General features: G+C 40.7%; 1 protein-coding gene across 4 annotated transcripts in view; it reads right to left on the reverse strand.

Annotated features, from left to right (window-relative positions):
- The window catches only part of steap2 (STEAP family member 2, metalloreductase), a 247,896-nt gene extending 236,175 nt beyond the window's left edge, over positions 1-11,721 (reverse strand). For 3 of the 4 annotated variants that reach the window (XM_049565781.1, XM_049565776.1, XM_049565780.1), the window contains exon 1: positions 11,497-11,721. The gene's annotated coding sequence lies outside the window, so the exon portion shown is untranslated. The remainder of the gene's footprint in view (positions 1-11,496) is intronic. The other variant, XM_049565779.1, reaches the window with a different exon arrangement.
- Between the last annotated feature and the right edge of the window lie 900 nt (positions 11,722-12,621).

The raw sequence follows: 12,621 nt of genomic DNA on the forward strand, positions 1-12,621 counted from the left end.
ACATTTTCCACATCTATAATTCCCATAAACTTGCTGAGAAAGCCAGTTGGTTTGTTTTGGTTCACTATACATGGAACTGATAACAGTGTCTCTCACATTTCTGCCTCTCTTGAAACAAAATAGAGGTCTGGAGGCAGATAGATTGTTTAGGCTCGGGTCACATTCTAGTACTTTCCAATGTCTATTAATAATTTGTTTGACTTGCCTCGAAACTGTAGAATATTCTGACACATAGGCGGTTCTGTTTACATTTTCATGCTGAGAAGGTGGAGGATATAATAATTTATCCCTCTCCCTCTTGTTGGCCTTCTCAATAGCCCTGTCAATAAGGGATTTGTCTTATCCTCTTTGTTTGAACCGTTCAGCCATTTCTTTAGTCTTAATGATGTAATCCTCTTCATTACTGCATATTCTTCTCAATCTTATGAACTGCCCGTATGGGATATTTTTAATGAGGTGGTGAGGATGGAAACTAGTAGCATGTAAAATAGTGTTTCTATCAGTGTTTTTACGATAGATAGATGTCTCCAATCTCCTGTTGACATTCACAGAAATAAGTACAGTACAGGCCAAAAGTTTGGACACACCTTCTCATTCAATGCGTTTTGTTTATTTTCATGACTATTTACATTGTAGATTCTCACTGAAGGCATCAAAACTATGAATGAACACATGTGGAGTTATGTACTTAACAAAAAAGGTGAAATAACTGAAAACATGTTTTATATTCTAGTTTCTTCAAAATAGCCACCCTTTGCTCTGATTGCTGCTTTGCACACTCTTGGCATTCTCTCGATGAGCTTCAAGAGGTAGTCACCTGAAATGGTTTTCCAACAGTCTTGAAGGAGTTCCCAGAGGTGTTTAGCACTTGTTGGCCCCTTTGCCTTCACTCTGCGGTCTAGCTCACCCCAAACCATCTCGATTGAGTTCAGGTCCGGTGACTGTGGAGGCCAGGTCATCTGCCGCAGCACTCCATCACTCTCCTTCTTGGTCAAATAGCCCTTACACAGCCTGGAGGTGTGTTTGGGGTCATTGTCTTGTTGAAAAATAAATGATCGTCCAACTAAACGCAAACCGGATGGGATGGCATGTCGCTGCAGGATGCTGTGGTAGCCATGCTGGTTCAGTGTGCCTTCAATTTTGAATAAATCCCCAACAGTGTCACCCGCACAACACCCCCACACCATCACACCTCCTCCTCCATGCTTCACAGTGGGAACCAGGCATGTGGAATCCATCCGTTCACCTTTTCTGCGTCTCACAAAGACACGGCGGTTGGAACCAAAGATCTCAAATTTGGACTCATCAGACCAAAGCACAGATTTCCATTGGTCTAAAGTCCATTCCTTATGTTTCTTGGCCCAAACAAATCTCTTCTGCTTGTTGCCTCTCCTTAGCAGTGGTTTCCTAGCAGCTATTTGACCATGAAGGCCTGATTCACGCAGTCTCCTCTTAACAGTTGTTCTAGAGATGGGTCTGCTGCTAGAACTCTGTGTGGCATTCATCTGGTCTCTGATCTGAGCTGCTGTTAACTTGCGATTTCTGAGGCTGGTGACTCGGATGAACTTATCCTCAGAAGCAGAGGTGACTCTTGGTCTTCCTTTCCTGGGTCGGTCCTCATGTGTGCCAGTTTAGTTGTAGCGATTGATGGTTTTTGCGACTCCACTTGGGAACACATTTAAAGTTTTTGCAATTTTCCGGACTGACTGACCTTCATTTCTTAAAGTAATGATGGCCACTCGTTTTTCTTTAGTTAGCTGATTGGTTCTTGCCATAATATGAATTTTAACAGTTGTCCAATAGGGCTGTCGGCTGTGTATTAACCTGACTTCTGCACAACACAACTGATGGTCCCAACCCCATTGATAAAGCAAGAAATTCCACTAATTAACCCTGATAAGGCACACCTGTGAAGTGGAAACCATTTCAGGTGACTACCTCTTGAAGCTCATCGAGAGAATGCCAAGAGTGTGCAAAGCAGTAATCAGAGCAAAGGGTGGCTATTTTGAAGAAACTAGAATATAAAACATGTTTTCAGTTATTTCACCTTTTTTTGTTAAGTACATAACTCTACATGTGTTCATTCATAGTTTCGATGCCTTCAGTGAGAATCTACAATGTAAATAGTCATGAAAATAAAGAAAATGCTTTGAATGAGAAGGTGTGTCCAAACTTTTGGCCTGTACTGTAGATCTAAAAAATGAGTCTCTTTTTGACTATATTCCATAGTGAAGTTAGGATATGTCCCATTAATGTAAACATTGAATGCTTCAGGTCATCTTCACTGCCTACAAATCCCATCACAATGTCATCAATAAATCTGCAAAAAAACCCAACATGTTACCAGAAAATGGATTGTTATTAAATATATGATTTTCTTCCCACAGTCCCATATACAAATTTGCATAGTTAAGGGCAAAAGGTGACCCCATACTCGTGCCTTGAGATTGCAAATAATATTTTTTATCAAACATGAAGTAATTAGACTTCAGAATAAACTTTGTCAGTATCATCATCATCAGCATCAGCATTATCCACTCACCACCCTCCAAAGTAATGTTTTGAGCCGTGGGCTATCTTTTGTTCCCACTAATAAAGTTAATGCTTTCAAATTGAAAGTTGACTCTTACAAATTTTTCAGACAGCTCCATTTGAAACATTTTTTTCACAATAGAGTGAATGAGACTGACATGGGACTCCGTGACTTAACCAAGACAGGCTGTAGTCAGTGGTTTCTACCTGTGTTTCTAACCTGTCATCTTTCTCTCTTGTAGGACACTTGAGGAAAGTTATAACGCCTCGACCAATGTGATGTTTACTCCACAGTAAAGAGGTTGTTTCACAAGAAATTAAGATTTTGCAAATTATGACACTGGGTCCTAATTCATAGGTTTTATAATTACTGTTATAAATCTTTTCATTTATTTTATGTGTACTTTTTGTAACCTTTTAATATGGATGTTTTCATGAATGCAAGCTTTGACTTAATTTTGTTAAACTGTTTTTTGTTTTATAACTTTTGCTATATAAAATGGATCAGACAAAATTTACTTTAGAGTAAAAGCTCATTTTTTGAAAGCTGTCATTCATCAGTTTCCTGTGATGATTAGAAATATAGTGATGATTTAAACCATTAACAAAATATAATAGTTATTAATGGTATCTTAATGTTTTCATTTATGTCTTAACATTTACCCAAGTTTGCATTTATCTTAGCAGAATGTAAAAAAAAAATGAAAAGCTGATGTTATGTGCTGGTTTTGTTTGGACATTTCTTTAAGACAAATGAAGAAAATTCACTGAGAAACTATTCTACTTTTGTGAAAAACAAGGAAATATCTGCACACTGAATAGTTTTAAGTCCCGTAGGAGGTATTATTTATTTGTGACGTTGTGACATTTGAGAAGGTTCTGTGGGCATTGCTCGGTATTGAGGCTTATATAGTGGGGCTAAAAAAAGGTAACACATAATTGGCTGATTATCTTTCTGTTTGCCTCACTATAAAAACGTCACAATACCTTTGCCTGAGGAAGACCCTCTCAGAGTTGGCAACATAGCAACAAGTGATACCTCCTTGGGGGCTTCAAAACTATTGTGTCCAGCTAATTCTTTGTTTTTCATTTTGAGCCCTTTTATCCAGTCTCATTCTAATGTGTTAAACCTAGACTTCTAACAGAGCAGCAAACAAAGGTTACTCTGCAAAATCTTCTCAGGCTCTGCTGCTGGGTGTAAGGTGCTTAGTTATCTTCAAGTACAAAGTTAAAATAATCAGGCCCACACAGAAATGGACTGCTTAATTTTTTGTCAGTGACCATGTTAAACATTAATGCATAATGTTTTATCTGTAGTGTATGCTTTGTTTGTCGTTTCAATTGATTTGATTGTGAAATACAACATTCAGTCAGTAACAAAGACAAAAGGAGTGCAAATATAAATAGAATTTTTGAAACTTTAAACAAGTTATAGATGAATATCAAAAACTCAACATTAGCCATGACAGCCTGGGCTATGTTCAGGCCTAACAAAATGTGTCCTAAAGGCCAAATTCAAAAGCAGTGACACTGCCAACTGTAGGCAGTTCACTGCGTTTGGGGGTGGTCTTTAAGACAATTAACTAATTTACTTAAAAACATATAAATTCTCCTAGGTGTGAGATGAATGTGTCTGATGTGAGGGTGCTCAATTATGGCACCATTTAAACTATGAACAAATGTAGCTGTAACACTGTAAACACATTTCCTGGTCTTATCAATCTTTGCTGGATTGCCACCAGCCTCCCACCTGCACCTTTGGGCCAATGAAGAAAATATTATCTTAATTCCAGGATGCTGGAGGTGAAGCTGGTGCAGGTCCTCCTTCATCATGCTGACCAGCTTGACACTGCTGACCTTCCCCATGTCTTTGTCGCCACAGGGGATGAAGAGGACATCTGGTGCTGCTCTTCCTTGCAGGGAGTGGGAAAAGAAGGAGAAAAGGCCTCTCCACTGCAGTCCACCCCAGCCAAACCAGCATACACAGATGCCCGGCATGCTGAGGGTGCTTCCCAAGGTCTCTGCACCTCTCTGGGCATCACGCTGGACATAGCTGTCACCAATGCTCCACACTGTGCATATGAAAGAACAATAAGTGTAATAAATGCTTTAGGTAATTAAAAACAGACAGTTAACTATAAAGGGTGAATCGCTTCTTTTTGTTGACAATACTATTATGTCACATCTGTAGGATAAAATAAAACAGGGAGCAACACCTCAAAATGTAGATGACAGTCTTTTAAATGCTTTCTTTCTGTCCTTGGAAGACAATGTAATATTAGCTGTCTAAAGTCAAGTAGCCAAAACTGGTACTTACAGTTTCTGCTGTGTGTAGCAGGCGTGGTGGAGACATAATGTTAACAAGTGGCCATGACCTCAACACCGGTGATGTACTGAAAGAAATTAACATCTTTTAACAAGTATAACACTGCCTTTCTTTCACAATTTCTACATTTCTTTATCATGTTCTAGATGATAATCTCGCAATGCGCTGTTGATAACAGTAACGTTACAGATACATTTCAGTCCCCTTCGACTTTTATCAATGTCACGTTACCATAATTAACGTTAGCATTCTATATTTAAAAATGTTGAAGCGTTTTTTAAGATTGTGTAATCTCAATAACAGCTGAAGCATTGTTTCAAGATTTGTTGTATGACGTTAGTTTCAGGTAGACTCAACTTACCTCAAGTTTCATGAAGGAGCTGGCACCAAGCGGCACCAAGCTGACACCACAGGGCTTGCCAAAGTAGCGTAGCTTGTTAGCCTCGTAGCTTCTTAGCCTAGCTTGTTAGCCTTAGCTAACTTAGCAACGTCGAGCAAGGTGGGCGTGTTTAGGCAACCAGGCTTCATTCGGCCCGCCTCTTTGCCCATTTTTGATTGTCCAGGAGTTGGGCGGAGTCAAGCACTGCTAAGATGGCGACGTCCATAGCCGAGTATTTTGAGCTTCAAATCCACTCTTCAGAAACGGATGGGTGATGTCTGTAGTCTAAAGAGTTAATCCCTAATCAAGTAAAAGTGTTATACTGCATAAGTTGATTAAGAAACAAAGCCATATAACCATCATATAACTATGTTTTATGGATAAGTTCTTATAAAACTGAGTGAGATGCATCCATATGTGTTAAAACACTGTTATACATGTCAAAGTATTCACAATATAGTAATAATAGAGTTATGAGCTGATATTGTATCCACACTAAAAGAACACACATATAAACTATCAAGTTCTGTATAATGATAACACACACACACATTCAATTGTCTGTATTACCTCATGCACATTAAAGGTTCATACTGCATGAGAGCATATGAGAGCACAAGGGGCTGCATAAAGAAAGTCCCTAAAAGCGAATCCGGAGCTAAGGGTGGAAAATGGCTCAAAATGAAAGTAATACACCATTAAAAACGGGCCTGCTCATGATTGGACAAAAAGAAAAAGGTTTCCACCAATACATTTGGATTAAAGTAGGATGGATTAGCAGAAAGAGGTGGAGACTACCCAGTCTCACTACCCAGCATAAAAGCAGACGTGCTGAGAAGCGGTTTTCAGTCCAGCTCCGGGGCTTGACTCGATGAGTTGTATGTGTTGAAGCTTGAAGCGTATTACTTAGCTGAATCCAAGGTACCAGATCAACATCAGAGGACAACTGAGAAGCAACATTGTGGACAAGGTCGGGAGCCTCTAGGCCAAGCCCAGGCACCGAGTTTTGCCACTTCACGTCACGGTGACTACGTCCATTATTTATACAGTCTATGACACACACACACACACACACACACACACACACACACACACACACACACACACTCTCAGCCTGTGTACACACACACTCATTCACTTTTGGCTGGGACTTATACTGTAGTCATCACGGTAGGCTTGGAGATCTTGAGTAAAACTATAATGTCAAAGGCTTGATTTAATTGTTTATTTCTAAGACCCCTGCAAAATCTCACTTTATAATGTGAAGCTGCCTTTTTGAGTACTGGAGTTCTCTCCATCTCCAATTTATATACAATACCATCTAGTTGTAATAGAAAATTTGTACACAGTGCCAGTTGTAATAGGAAATTTCTCTACAGTGCCATCTAGTTGCGGGCCTATATTCATTGAAGCCATATGTACTGTATCCCATCCTGTTCATGTTGTAGGCTTATGTCTTATCTTTTGGTTACTGTCTCATTAGTTTTATTGTCAAGCACTTATTTGGTTGTCCAGTCAGTGCTTTGTTTTGTGTAGGCTATCATGTCTGTTTTGGAGGCACACAAGCAGCAACAAGAATGACACAAATCAATAAAGGATGTAAAATAAAATTTGGATTATTTATTGCTATCTAGGCTACTACTCACACAGGTCTTCAAAAGACTTAGTCTAAAATCCAACAATCCAATTTTTAAGGCCTAAAAAGGTCTTAAATTTCAGTTTTAGGTCTGAAAAATGAGGTGCTAGGTATTGAGATTTTGCTCTCAGAGTGCACCAGATTGATGCATTTTAATTTACAATGTTCAAAATTTTCGCCAATGTTGAAACCATGGCTACACCGTGATTAACCTATCTTACTATAGGGCTGGGCGATATGACCAAAATCTCATATCACGATATAGGTCATTTCATATCCCGATAACGATACATATCACGATATAGCACATTTTAATCCAATGCATAAATAGTCGTCGGCCCCCCAGCATAAATGTGCCTCTGTGTGTGCTTTTACCAAAGATACTGGATTACTACAAGATGGCCCACCTACAATATACTCTCATTGTATGAAATGGTATACATTTCCGATCTCCTAAGTGAGGGCTTCCCCGGAGGTCAGCCACTTAACCTGGTCCGTCTCCTCCACACTTTGACTTATTTCCACCCTGCCGACAGCGGTACCGTGGAGAACGGTCCCTAACTGCGGGGAGAGGGGAGAGGGCTTCCCCGGAGAATCTACCAAGCTCATGTTTTATTTGTGAATAGAAGATTACAGGTTAGGGTAGTACGACGCATTTTTTTTGAGCGGAGTGGTGAGCAAGTGGAGCGGGATAAAATTTATGTGGAGTGGCCAACAGAAATCAATTAGACAGTTTATCACCACGCCGTGCCGGTGCGCAGGATAGCAACGGCTAACGAAAACTACATCGGCTGTTTCCAACAGAGAACCAGTAGGCTATTATTAGTGAGGAAGAAGATGTACTAGCCCTATACTACAGCGCGAACACCGGCTCAGGCTCATGACACACCCTCGTCAGCTGCTGTAGGTAAACAGAGGAATACCAAAATGGTGCGAACTTGTGATTTCCCCAGCTGTGGGAATAAAAACATTGCGGGTCCCAATTCCATCGGTTTCCTGTTACAGATGTAACCTGTAGGCAACTTGGGCTTGTGTCAATTGGGATGAACCTTGCTACCAAGCTGGCGAGGGTGAAGCAACTGCGCGTATGTCAAGCTCACTTCAGCTGCCCACAGATCCCGACGGACAGAGAAAACGCAATTTCCGCACTGCTGTGCCCAAAGAGATATATTACCTAATATCAATCTATATAACGATGTCTGTAGCTGATTGTCTGTAAAACAAAATGTTTGATTGAACTAATAGCCTGTTGTGTTGTGGAGAGTACATTGCACACGGCATTTAGTTTATTGTATTAGGCTAACTGCTAAATCCATGACATGAGTAATCAATCACATAGAAATGTGAATTCATATGTGATTATGACCAGTCTCTGCTTTGTTCTGGTGGTGGGTTAACCAAAGTTGCCTACGGGTTACATCTGTAACAGGAAACCGATGGAATTGCGAGCCGGCGATGCTTTTATTCCCACAGCTGGGGAAATCACAAGTTTGCACCATTTTGGTATTCCTCTGTTTACCTACAGAAGCTGACGAGGGTGTGTCGTGAGCCTGAGCCAGTGTTCGCGCTGTAGTAGTAGGTATATATAGGGCTATTACATCTTCTTCCTCACTAATAATAGCCTACTGGTTCTCTGTTGGAAACAGCCGATAAAGTTTTGGCCGTTGTCATGGTCTTGCAATCTTGGGATAAAATTCTGACAGTGTCAGAAATTTGGGATGACCATGTCACTGTGTGACTGCTGTTATGACCTATGTCTACTAAGCAACAAATAGAAATGCAGTATGAAATGATGCACTGGCCAAACAAACAGATGGATAACAGCTTGCCATGGAGGCAAAACACGCTAAAAGAAATATGTGGGATTCCAGCAGAGAGGAAAACCTTATGGAGTTGTGGCAGCAGAGGCCTTGCCTGTATGATGTGTCCTCCAGCTCTTACCATGATCACATCAAGAAGGACGAAGAATGGAAGGAAATAGAGGCGGAGTTGCAGCTGCCAGGTGAGCAATCAAGCAGCTAGCAAACACACACACACACAGACACACCACAGTATATAGTGCCAATAAGTTTAGGTTATTCAATAATGTGACCCTCTATATTGCACTTCACAGTTGGAGAAGTAATAACCCATGCAGCATCCTTGTGCACTCAGTATGGGAAGCTACTGCATTGTACATCATAGTCTGTGATTCAGTAGGCGCTGTCAGTCTGCATGCATCAAACTTGATGTCATATCCAAGTTCATTAGATCCATGTCGCACAGTGTAACTGCACTAAACATACAAAATTGCTAAAATTCACAGTCTGCAGGGGGCTTTAGATAATACTAACTATATCTACTCAGTTTTATGGGTCATGGTTATTTTATTTTTTTAACTTACATTAACTCGTTTCACAAGATAAATAATTTCACAGCTTCAAAATTTACTCCATATTTGAAATCATAGTTTACATTTTTAGAGTGTACTGTTTCTTGTATTGTAAAAGTGAAGGCTGAAAAAACAGATCAAATGGTAGAACTAAGCAGTGCTGATCAAATATGAACCAAGCTCTGTTACTGCGTTGCCTATTTCTCAACTCACCCCATGTTTTCAAAAACATATTTTAACTTGGTTTTTAACTGTAATTCTAGATCATTTGTTACCGCCTGGCTGAAATATGTTTCGTGTAAAAAAATGCCAAATTCACATTATGTCACCCACCAACAGGAGTGTTTATTTGTCCGGCGTGGCGCAGAGTATTCCGGTAGTTGCAGGTTTCAACCTCTTTAAGAAAAATGCCATAGCCCTTTTTTTCAGTTTTCCCTGATCATGAAGCAACCATTTCTAGGGATGCATGATATTGGATTTTTTTGGCCGATATCTGATATGCTGATATATAACAACTGATTTGGCTAGTGACCAATACCAATATTCAAGATCTCCGGCACGGTGCTGGATTTCCGGCACAGTAATATTCGAAGCGCAGCGCCCAGCAGCGGAGGCAGTTTTCAATCGGTGCCCATGTTAACCTATCTGACTGACTGTCCACACAGGCCGCTGAGCAAAGCGGAGCACCCACGGAGGCTCGCGCACTGCAGTGCTTCAGTTCGGCGTCTGGTCTATTTTTCACGCGAGCTGCGAGCGCTTCTGTTAAGCTGGATAGAGCGGATCATACCAAACAGGAAGTCAGACACAGAAAAGACGAGAGAATCCAGCCAATTTTCAAAATAAAATAAATTTTAAAAATAAAAGCCTGTTTAATTATGATGTTGCTTGTCCGTCTATAAATATTTGTTCAGTTTGGTCTAGACACGAGAGAGATGAAAACACACACACACACACAGAGAAAGAGAGAGAGAGAGAGAGAGAGAGAGAGAGAGAGAGAGAGAGAGAGAAAAATGGCTACAGGTTGGGGGCTGCAATTCAGAGAGATAGAAGATGCTCCTTGATGTCAAAGGTCGTGAGTTCAAGCCTCAACTGATGTAAAATGTATATTTTAATGCAGACGTTTTTGTTGTCTTCCTATTCTGCCTCTTGTTGCTCAGAATTGACTAAAATTGCCGGGCCCCAACCAGATTAATTCATTTAGATGTCAAATGTTCAAAATTTTATCGGGGGGCTTGCCCCTGGACCCCCCTAGCGCAGAAGCCCCCCCTGCCTTCATGCCCTCTAAAAAAATTTTCTTGCTTCAAGCCCTGAATATATCCACTTTTTCCCCACCTAATTTTAGTGCTCATCAAGTCTCTTCTAAAGTGGAATTAACATCATATTATGCATGCATACTGTTATCATGATGGCCAGCAGTTGGAGGCATGAAATAGAATGCTTTTCAATGTATGTCATATTAATTCATTGTGCAAAGTAAGAAAAAGCATGCTGGCCAATTCTGATAGTTCATTTTAAGGCCAATATCGGCCAATACCAATGATGTTCCAATATTGTTGTGCATCCCCACCCATTTCAAAAGTGTTAGTGCCTTCTGCTGTATAGACAGCCCATTTTTATGAAAAGACCATCTTTCCAGCAGCAGTCAGCCAAGGATGTAGGCCTAAGGTGTGGCCAGTTTTGTCAGCTGATAAAAATAAAATATGTTATATTGAAAACAGCAAAGACAATCTCAGCATAAGGTCCACTCAGTAGATGTTGTGGTTAAATATGTGGTTTTGAAGTAAGAACATTGGTAGGCTACTGGCCACTCTCTGATAAGGGACCACTTACAAAGGCTTTATAAGTTGTAAGTAACGGCTTTCTGTATGATTAATATATTATTTACTAATACTTCATAGATCATTTAGGCTGTATCAATAAAAACACATTTTGGGTCGCAAAGGTGAAAAGGCGGGCTGCTGTGTGGTCTATCATCTGCTGAAACAGCCCGGTAAAAGCCGATCAGAAGACATGAGACCACTGAGAGGAGCTGCGTCTTCTAATGACCTTCTGTCTGCAGAGACAGTGATCTTGTGAAGGACACGGCCGTGTGTGTGCACAAGCAGCCTGTGTGCACCTGTAGCGCTGCAGCAGCCATAGAACACACAGCCTACAACAACACATCAAACACAGCAAGAACACACATTCACAGACTGAGAGATGAACGGCCCCAGTGAGACTGCATACATTGAGTGTGACGATATGTTACCGACCTGTCATCGAGCTTCACAGGGATGCTACTGTGCTGTTGAGATGCAGACCAGCTGCTAGCCGCCCATTCTCATCCTGTTCAACCTCTCGTTGACTGGACGCATGCTACATTCATGTCCCGTGTGGAAGGTCGGAGATGGCAGCTTTCCTGTAAGAACGTCTTCTGCGTAGATTACACTCCGCAAAGTACAGCAGCGGTGTCTGATTACAACCGCGCATGGCGGGGCATAGATATATATACGTAGATGCCGCATTCAACGGTGCTCCTCATTGGAGCGATACGTCAACGCGGCTGCCATCTTGCCCAGGTGGTGCCGCGCTGCCTAATGCATGTATGTCTATTGAGGCAGGAGACTGTTTATGATTAAAATCATCATTACTTACTGAATTCTCAACCGATTTTCATGCGGTTTGGTTTGTTACAATTGTCAGACATGTAGTTATGATACAGGATACTTGGTTAAATAAAAAATGCAGCTTTTCATACCAAAATATTTGACCTTATGTAGATAAAGTAACAGTAATAGTTCTACAACACATTTAAACTTTCCCCATGTAATAAATATTCTTTTTTCTTACTAGATGTACAATGCCCACCATGATGTCATTTAATTAATTTTGACTATACATGTTTATTCACATTTCACACAATGTGCAAAAAACAGTGTATCAGCAGGGTTGTGCCGAGCTGCAGTGTAGACTCTGATTAACAAATGTTGGTTTTGTACAAGTGAAAATAAATGACTTAGAGCTGCATGTTTACACAAAATTTTGCTTTAATCTCATAACACCACAGTGCTCATGGGAGCCTGGACACAGAACTGTTTACATTATTAGGTCATATTTACAAACAATGCAGTGTACAGTAGCTAGTATTATTTTTAGGAGTCTGCCCAGTCCTGTCGAAGTCCTCAGGTCTGAAGTGACAGCTGCAGATGACTGAGGAGTCACTCGGGACAAAGTCCTTTCTCCTCACTGCTGCTACCCATGCCCGTCTCCGATCTGTGTTTTTTGGGAAACTACACACAAAATAAGTGTGTCAGAAAAACGCAGTTCAACATAATTTGTAGTTACAATTCAGGCCACAAGTTAACTACTAACGTTATACTGCATTAGTCACATTGGTG

This window comes from Epinephelus fuscoguttatus, linkage group LG21, assembly GCF_011397635.1.
Source record: "Epinephelus fuscoguttatus linkage group LG21, E.fuscoguttatus.final_Chr_v1".
Classification (NCBI taxonomy): domain Eukaryota; kingdom Metazoa; phylum Chordata; class Actinopteri; order Perciformes; family Serranidae; genus Epinephelus; species Epinephelus fuscoguttatus.